The sequence below is a fragment of the Cynara cardunculus genome, assembly GCF_001531365.2.
Source record: "Cynara cardunculus var. scolymus isolate 2C chromosome LG 15, CcrdV1, whole genome shotgun sequence".
Lineage (NCBI taxonomy): Eukaryota > Viridiplantae > Streptophyta > Magnoliopsida > Asterales > Asteraceae > Cynara > Cynara cardunculus.
This window is the reverse complement of record NC_037542.1, coordinates 2363504-2373450: the sequence shown is the minus strand read 5'-3', so window position 1 is coordinate 2373450 and position 9947 is coordinate 2363504.

Here is a 9947-nt window from a genome sequence, read left to right as displayed (position 1 = left end):
TATATATTATTACATGTATATTATTCGTATATATTATATTCATTTATATCTATTATGTTAGAATTATATATTATACTATTATTATTATTACATGTATTACGATGTGTTAATGATATGATTTTGCTGTGATAATGTTTTGATAAATCAAAGACTTTTTATGATTGTGATAAATTGATAATGATGTGATTTTGTTGTGATAAATCGAAGATCTCTTCTCCATATTACCTCCTTTAAAGTATTACCTCTTCTCCATATCAGACTATTTACATAAGTCACTACATCTAAGGAACCGTTTGCCAAACACTTATCCGGTAAGTGCTTTCCGGTAAAATTTGACACTATTATTTACTTATCGGGTAAAATTTTAGTTCATCAAAACGACATCATATGCGACAATTTACCCGGTAAGCGCTTACCGTGGTAAGAGTCGTCATTCTCACTTACCAGGTAAGACTCTTGGAGTCTTGGTTCTTGTCTCGCTCTTACCGGATAAGATTCTTGGTCTTTACCATATTCATCCAGTGAGGTAATGTTACTTGGTAAGCGCTTGCCCGAGTAATCATTTGATAAGCATTTGGTAAACGGCCCCCAAGTCTTTCCATTTTTGGAAAAGTTAAACGTACACAAGATAGAATACATTAACAAATTTAGAAGTCAATATTGTAATCTGATCTAAAACTCTTTAAACTTCTTTCATTCAGGTCAAGTTGCATCGATTGAAGACTCGATGTTTTATTTTTACAATCATATTAATCATTAGGGAAAAAAAATAAGAATTTGTTTACAATTAAATAAAAAAAAGTAAAAATAAAAATAAATTCAACGTATTAGCAAAATATTATATGTATCATTTTTATAATTATATAATAATCAGAAAAAGTATTGTTATATTACTAATAATTTATATTAGAAAAAAGTAATGTTTATATTAACTATATTAGAAACAAAATTATTAAAAATAATTTAATACAATTAAATAAAAACAAAAATGCAAAGAAGCAAAAAATGACCTTAAAAACAAATAATTAGGGAGTTGAATGCATTTAGCAATAACTAGGAGGGTATTCGCACAATACAGTGAGATACATTTCGATTTTAATGTTTCATTTTATTTTATGTCTCTGTCGATATAATATGATTTTGTGTGGTTTTAGAAAAGCGACAATATTTTTATTTTGAATAAAATATAAATTTAAAGATATCATAAAAATTTGAAAAAGATATATATTGATATCAGTATCAAATTAACTATTTTAAAAGTTCTATTTTCTTTGTGTAATTTATTTAATTCAAATTTTTTATTATAATTTAATTTAGGTTTAATAACGAAGTAATTTATTTTTGATTTAGTAATATGTTATAAAGATAATAATTAAGTTTTATGGTAGAACTCAATGATTATCTTAATTATATTTCAATTTTTTTAAAATTCAAAATAAGATATTTATCATGTATTTAATTATGTTTATCCACAGTTAGTTACATGAATTCAAACGTAAAGCTTTAATAAGTTGTACGTACGCACAATTTATTTGTAATCTTAAATTTTAAGTAATATGCATTAATAAACAATACTTCATGTATAAAAAGTCATTTTTAAGAGTTTTTATCAAATGTTTTATAATATAGTATAGATAAATGTAGTTTTTACATCTAGTTTTATTATGAATAGGTATTCAAAGCCTTCTGTTGGATCAAAATTATCATCTGTATTCCCTTTTTGGTTTCTTGCTTCTTACTCTTGTGAGTAATTTTAATGTAACATGATATCGTATATAAACATGAAGTATGCAAGTTAAAAGTCAATTAATCAAAGGATTTTGGTGATCATTTTATTTATTTAGAGCTTAAAATAAATATAAAAGTATATTTAATTTTAAAAGTGTTGATCAGATATTTATATCTTGTAACAGTCAAAGATATTTAGAGAAATGTTTAAATAATCTGTTAAAGTAGTATATCAAGTTCAACATTATACAATTATTGAACTGAAATTATTTATATTTCTTATTGAATATCAAATGTCTAGTATGCGTTTACTTTTTCATTTTCAAACAGTACAATTATGTTCGTCTTATTTTTAAATAATACAACTATATTTTATTTATGTTTCTTTTAAAAATACAAAAAAGAGGGTTTTTTTTTCCTACGGTTATTATCTTCATTTTGATAGTTTTTATAATTACATTTGTCAACTTTTTGACTAATTTAATAGTTTATGTACATTTATATAAAATGATTTTTTTTTACGTTAAAAGTTATGGCGATGTCTAGGATTGCTTATAAAAACAATTTATTGACTTAGTTCAGTGTAACACTAGTAATAAGCATTTTTGAGTGTTTGGATAAACACATTATACCGACGCTACATCGGTAATAAGGAGTTTTTGAAGAAGTTAAATCATTCTAACTTATAATAAGTTAATAAAGACTTTTATAAAAAAAACATAAGTTTAAACAATCCCGTTAGTTTTTATGTCAAACCCATTGATTGTTATTTGTTAAAAAGCAAATAGTTTTAAATTTAAATTTTCATCCTTGTAATAAATAAATAAAAAGGGTTTTTTTATTAATTAATAAAAAGGAGTACGTATAGTTGAAGAAAAACCAAAGCAATAGTCAAGAGAGGAACATTGAAGCAACCTCATTCATGATTGTTCCTTGCACCAACCTTATTTCGTCATTTTAAAATCTTCAATCATCTATATTATCTTATAAATCAGATTTATTAAAAGTTTTAAAAAATAATTTTTAATACATAAAATATTATACATTTATATACAAAGTCTTAAAAATCGTAAACAACTCATAATGCATTAAGTACTACTACTTTATGCATTCAATCTTAAAATCTCTTAATCTACAATTAAAATAACTTATAGTACAAGTTACCAATGCACATTATTACATTGTCTTTTCATGTTCCAAAGATACTTTTGACACATTTCACTCATATCTTCACCCTCCTCATATCTCTGTGTCTTCTCCCCAGCCCCCAATGTGACATTCAAACTGATATTCATCATTAATTATTAAAAGTTTTCATATTCATTTCTCATTCAATTGCTATAGAACTCTCAATATCGCTCTCGATCTCTTGATTCTTTGCTCTTGATGTAAATCGAACACATTTGTGGAGTCATCTAAATATGTTGGATTTTAAATATATTAGATTTTAAACTGTCATACAATTTTTTTCACCAATAGCCTGTAATTGAAACAATAACTCTTATTTATTCAAATTGTATTAATATGTAAAGACCAAGTGTAACTTATATCATCGTTAAATCTTCTCTAATAAAACCAATGAAACTTCAAAATCGTTAAAATTCACGGCTCCCGCCGCATTGCGCGGGTACACAACTAGTTAATCAGTTAAAGATGAGGTTGAGAATAAACTTAGAAGCCGATTTAATCTACATTATTGATCATCTACACAGGCGATTGAGATCGGTTTGTATGTTTTTTAAAGGTTACACAGTCTATTCTTATGCACATGCGTATACAAATAATTGAAGTTGTTTCTTGGGTTTTATGCACGTTTGGATGTTATGCACATGTGTAATATTAGATAAAAAATTTACAAATTACTTGTATGGACATATACATACTGTCCAGATGAATAATTACCAAAGTGTTTCTCAATTTTTCATTTTTTTTTGGCAGATCTGGGTCATTGATCAAAATTAAGAAAATTGAGCAAAAGCTAAAACATAAAGTGGTCAATTAAGGAGTGATTAGGGAAAAAATGAAATTAATTAGAAACTTGAATCACATGCCTAACTTGTTTGACTTTTTCCTTTCTTTTTTAATTGAAAAACTTTTGCCTCCTTAATTTTTAAATTAAATTATATTAAAATAACTAATATTTTGATTAAACAAATTACGTCAAACAACAAGCCTTTCAATTTTTTTTTTGATGACATTCATCTTGATATAGTTTTTTTTTTTTTTTTTTTAACTTTTTTTTAATGTGAAATGGTATATCTGTGTAATATTGATTATAAATACTTATATACATTCACGACTATACAATAACTCTTTAATAATAATACATCAATATGATATTCATACGAATATACAACTCAAGGTAACATTCATCATGAATAGTTATGTATTTTCAAGTATACGAAACAAATCTTCAGTATTCATCACTAATATACATTTTCACCATAACATTCACCATGAATATTCATGTATATATAACAGTCCTTCAATATTCATACACTAATATGATATTCATCATGAATATATATTTTTACTATGACATTCATCATAAATATTTATTTATATATATTCATGTGTTTACAATACTTTTCAGTATTCATATATCAATATAATATTTATCATGAATATACATTTTTCCTATAACGTTCATCATGAATATTTTATATATGTTCACGTGTATACAACAACTTTTTAATATTCATACATTAGTATAATATTCATCATGAATATACGTTGTCACTGTAACATCTATCATGAATATGCATACTATTCATCATGAATATATATATTATTCGTCATTAATATACATATTTCCATCATGAATATCTATGTTGTTTACGTGTATACAACAACTCTCTAGTATTGATACCAATATGATATTCATCATACATATTACTTTTCATCATAAATATTAGTTTTCACCATAATATTCATCATGCATATACATATTATTCATCAAGAATATAATATAGTTTCAATCATACATACTCTAATTTCTTTTTCTTTTTTCTTTATTGGGTTCTTGATTGGTTTTATTGGGTTCCCTATCCGTCTCAATAAAAGCTGAAAGTGATAGGTTATGGTTTTAAACATACAAACACATAATAAATCAAACGATAGGTTCTCGATCAGTCTCGATGGAAAATGGATGTGGTAGTTTATGGTTTTATAAACACAAACACACACCAAGATAATGTGTTGGTCTTGTTAGGGTCAACAAGATGTGTATAACACATTTTTAGGGGGGGGGGAATGAATACAAACACATTAAACTTTTCAAATTTAAAAAATATATATTGATAAAGAATGATTAATATAGATTTTACAAGATTGTTTGCGGAAAGATAAGGTAAATATAACCTATCTAAACAATCTAAGTTACACACTAGTTCTTAGCAAAGAAAAATGATTTGCTGTAAGAGACTTAGAAGGAAGTAATTTCTTTCTGGGTAAGAACTATTTATAATACTAAAAAGAGATTCTAACTTGCTTTTGAAGATAAGCGTATTGTGTTCTTAGATGTGTGTTCTTTTACTTATGAACGTAAGTTAGGGTTCAAGAGTAAATATTAGTGTATCTCTGCATGGAGATAGAACACATCTATTTATAACCATTGCATTAAATGCACATTTAATGCAACATAGTACGGTTTGAACACGTGTCAAGCCTTTAGAGAAAGACTTGTCCTTTGCTACAGTGAATAGTACAAAAGCCTATTCATAAGCAGACATCCTTTCATAAAGTTGGTGGGTAATAGAGTCAATTAATCGGCGTTGTACCGTACTATACTTTAGAAAGGGTATGGGTTTGTCCTTTGTGTGTATAAGGACAAGACAAAAGCAATCGTGTTTAACAAGCTTCTTTTGATCACTGAATGCTGGAATAACCTGAAGGTCTCTTCAGCATTCGTTGAAGCTTGGGCAGTCTTCACACATGTGTAGACCAGGTTGTAATCACTGAATRYYGCTTYAGATCACGWACTCGCCAGTCTCTAATCTTCAGTTTCAGTTTTCGACTTTCGCTGAAGGTTCTTTGGTGTGAGTTTTGTCTTCTTGAAGTATCGCTGTTGCTGATGGACTTACATTACATGTTCTCAGCGATCACTGAACATACTCAGTGATGATCGCTGTAACTGAAAGACAGAAACATAAAATACTTCGTACAAGGTAAAATGGATTATCATCAAATCACTGAGAGAAAGGATCAAAATAATGGATGAGTTCTCAATTAGTCTTGATTGGTCTCGATCGATCTCAATGGGTTTTCGATCGGTCTTGATGGGTTTTCGATCGGTATGGATGGGCTCCCAATTCATCTCTACGTGTTTCTGATCTGTCTCGATAAAACCATAAAGTGGTAGATGTATGGTTTTGCACACACAAAAAATAAATTAAATTGATAGTTTCTCGACCGGTCTCAATGAAACATGAAGGTGGTAGGTTATGGTTTTACACACAAAAACACACACTAAGTTAATGGATGAGTTCTCGATTAATCTCGATCAGTCTCGATGGGTTCTCGATTAGTCCCGATGTGTGTTTGGTTACGTTGATGAATAACATTGTGTCATATTACAGACTTACAACATTGAAGAAAGTGTTTTTGAGTTACAAACTTATGGTGTTGAAGAAGTTGATATTGAGTAACGGGCTTACTGTGTCGAGTTGTAGTATACACGTAAATGTACATGGATATTCATAACAAATATTACACATATATACCATTGCACGTAAAAAATGGTTAAAATGAAAATAATCTATATCAAGATGGATGTCTGATAGGAAGTTTATATACCTTTAGAAATTTGATAACTGGAAACCAAAAGAAAATATACGATATGGGCCAATATGGTCTTTTACAAGTATAATGGTAAAATATTGAATATTCATGGAGATGGGAGTAAAAATTTGGTAAAAGTCTAATGAAAGAAATAATTTCAGATGACGAATTCGAGAAAATTGTTTGATTTGATTTTTAGACCACTGATAAAGGAAGCATGGGTGCAAGACTTTAGATGGGATGCAAACACAAATTACAACAACGAATTGTTGTAAACAATGCTACAACAATGTGTCAGCAACAAATGTTCCACCACCTATTTCAAGGAATGCTTTCTCAATCTTTTACATACACACAGAATCCGCCTTTTAAACATGTATATCTCTATGTAAGACCAGAATCTAGATAAAGTGTGATGATTTCCTCGAAATACATGGATCAACAAAGCTCTTTGTTTAATATATATTTAAAATAACTTTCTCAAGTATACTTCCCATGTCATTAAAGTTGATGTGTTCCAAATGATTTATCTCTAAGACCACTACTCGTTTCCAAGTGATCAACTTGTCAAGAAGTGACTTGTTTTTTTACAAACTTAAATGAAATGGTGGAACATCATTATTGAGAAACAATGTCCACTTTCCTTTGATTTGGGATTTCACCCTCTGTTTCACATCCAAGCTATGAAATTTAGCTACTCATAACTGAATTAAACTACATCATAGAGTAAACAAAAACATAAATTAAGGACATAAAGATAAGAAAGTAAAGAATAATATGTAATGCTGCAATAATGCGAATGAAAAATTAAGATTTAAGAAAATACCACATGTAATATATTAAAGTTTCCTCAAACGCCTTTACTTATAGCACGAGAGAGGGGGAATAGAATGTTTTAGAAAACTTAAGCACACAGTTAAGTACACAAAGTCAAACTCACGAAAGTTGACATGACATCAGTTAACATAATATTTATTGCAATCAGTAAATCTATAAAAGACCTTGAAAACGTGAGTTTTATCTCGTCAAAAGTTGTCTTTAGCTCTTTTATTTTGTTTCGAAGTTTTATGCCTTTCTCCCGGAGCAATATGCCTTTCTCCCGGAGCAATATGCCTAATGCTCCAGCACAAATATAACACACCTACAGTCTGCCCCAAAGGTGAAATTAGGTCTGCCCCAAAGGACCTTGTTTTTTGTTTTGTTTTTAAATCACAACCATAACTCCATAAAATAAGAAACGAAAAATAAAATGTCAAAAGACTCAAATTTTGGATATAAGAAGGAAAATAAGATAGTTATAAGTGAAGAAATGAAGGTTCAAACAATGTAGAAAACAATGCATATCAATACCATATTGAAGTGAATGAAATGTTCATTTTTTTATGTAATTTGTTTGATTAAAATATTAATATTTTTAAAATAATTTACTTTAAAAATTGAAGATGTAAAAGTTTTTAATTAAAAAAATAAAAGAAAAAAAATCATATATTTAAACGTGGAAACAAAAAATTAACTTCATTTTTTTTTCATAATCACCTTAATTAACCATTTTAATTAAAAATTCTATTTAATGTGAGTTGTTGGATCAAATAGAGATGGAGGGCCAAAATTTGTCTTAGTTCACATCTTAAAATTGATTTTCAATTGAACTTTCTTCTCTCCCTCTCTCTCTATATATATGTATATATATACTAGGTTTGGACCCGTGTATTACACGGGTTAATGACAAAAATTAAACGAAACTGATATGTATTATATAAAGAATAAATAATCGGAGGTAATTTATAAATTTAGACAAAGGTACAAGTCCGATTAAATTTTTGATATAAATATGCTCTTACTCGAGAATTAAATGTTACATATACATAGGACGGCATGTGCTTCGATGATCATAAAAACTTCTAAATGAAGACGAACAATGTAGAATATGCAGCGCCGCGTAATACATGCAGAACCTTTGTATACCTTTGTATGAGACAAGCAAAGGGAATCAGAGGCTCTGGGTAGTTATGCAGAGATATAACTCTTACTCAAGACAAGTACAGAGCCTTTATGAAGCTCTGTATGAAGGACGGAGGCAGGGTCAGAATGACCCCGTAGCACCTGTAGAATCTCTGTTAAGCTCTGTATGAAGAACGAAATCAGGCTTCAAGGACACAAGCATAAAGAAAGTTTCCAGAGATTAAGACGGAAACTATTCAGAGTTACAAGTCTGAAAGCCATCTTCGGAGTAAGAGACAGAGCCTCGACGCATTACGTGAAGAGACAGAGTTCTTTCTCAAGACTTAAATGCAGAACTTCTGTGTAGCTCTGCATGAAACACGGAGTCTGGTTCAGATTGACCACATAGCACGTGCAGAACCTATGTTAAGCTCTGTATGAAGGACGAAATCAGGCTTGACAAACACAAGGGCTAAGAAATCCTCTAGAGTTCATGACGGACAATATCTAGCGTTTCAAGACTTCTAAATCAAGACGACCAATCTGGCTACAAGTGTGAAGTTCTTTTCAAGAGTTAATTGCTAAAATTAGCTAATGCTACAAGTTTGTATAAATTTTCCGTTGTCTTAGAAATAAACCAACTTTTGATAATGATTGTCCTTGGCTCTTATTAAATGAGAAAAACTTTGGACATTAACTCTGAAAGAAAACTCTGAACATTAACTCTGAAACACAAGAATTCGGAATTCTATTGTTAGACTGGAAAATAACTCTGGACTTAACTCTGAATATGAGGAATTCAGAGTTGTCTTCTAAGTCTAGAAAAGTATCTACGAGCATAACTCTGAGTCACAAGAATTTTGATTTCTTATAACTCAGAAACGTAACTCTGAAGAGGAGTTTAGAGTTGTATTATAAGTCTGGGAATAAACTATATAACTAAGTTTGGAACAGAATAATTCAGAGTTATGTTGTAAGTCTAAGAAATAACCAATATCTGATTACTTCATTTTGATGATTTGTATCACTAATGTCATTTAAGTGTAATGGGATTAAATTGTTGACTAATGTAATCATTATAAATATTGAACAGGTAAGGCAGGTGCGGATTACACACTTGTTTGAGTTTATTTTGATTTAGGGACGAATCCCCTAACAGAAGGGGTCTGGGGGCAGCGCCCCCGGGTGGTGGGGTTCAAGGGGCGGCATCCCCTGGCGGGGTCCAAGGGGTAGAGCCCCTGACTGGGGTTGAGCTGGGGGCCGTAAGTGAAAATTGTTTCTAGATACATGTTTAGGCGGGAAAAATCAATAATCGTCGCACAGAAACATGACACGTGTCCCCAAAGTTACTTATATATTAGTATTATAGATATGCATGTATATATATTAATTAACTTTATATTATTATTAATTAATAATGTATTAATATTCTTTTAATAATTATATAAATTAATTAAATTCACATTATTAATAATTAATTAATTAATTAATTAAGTACA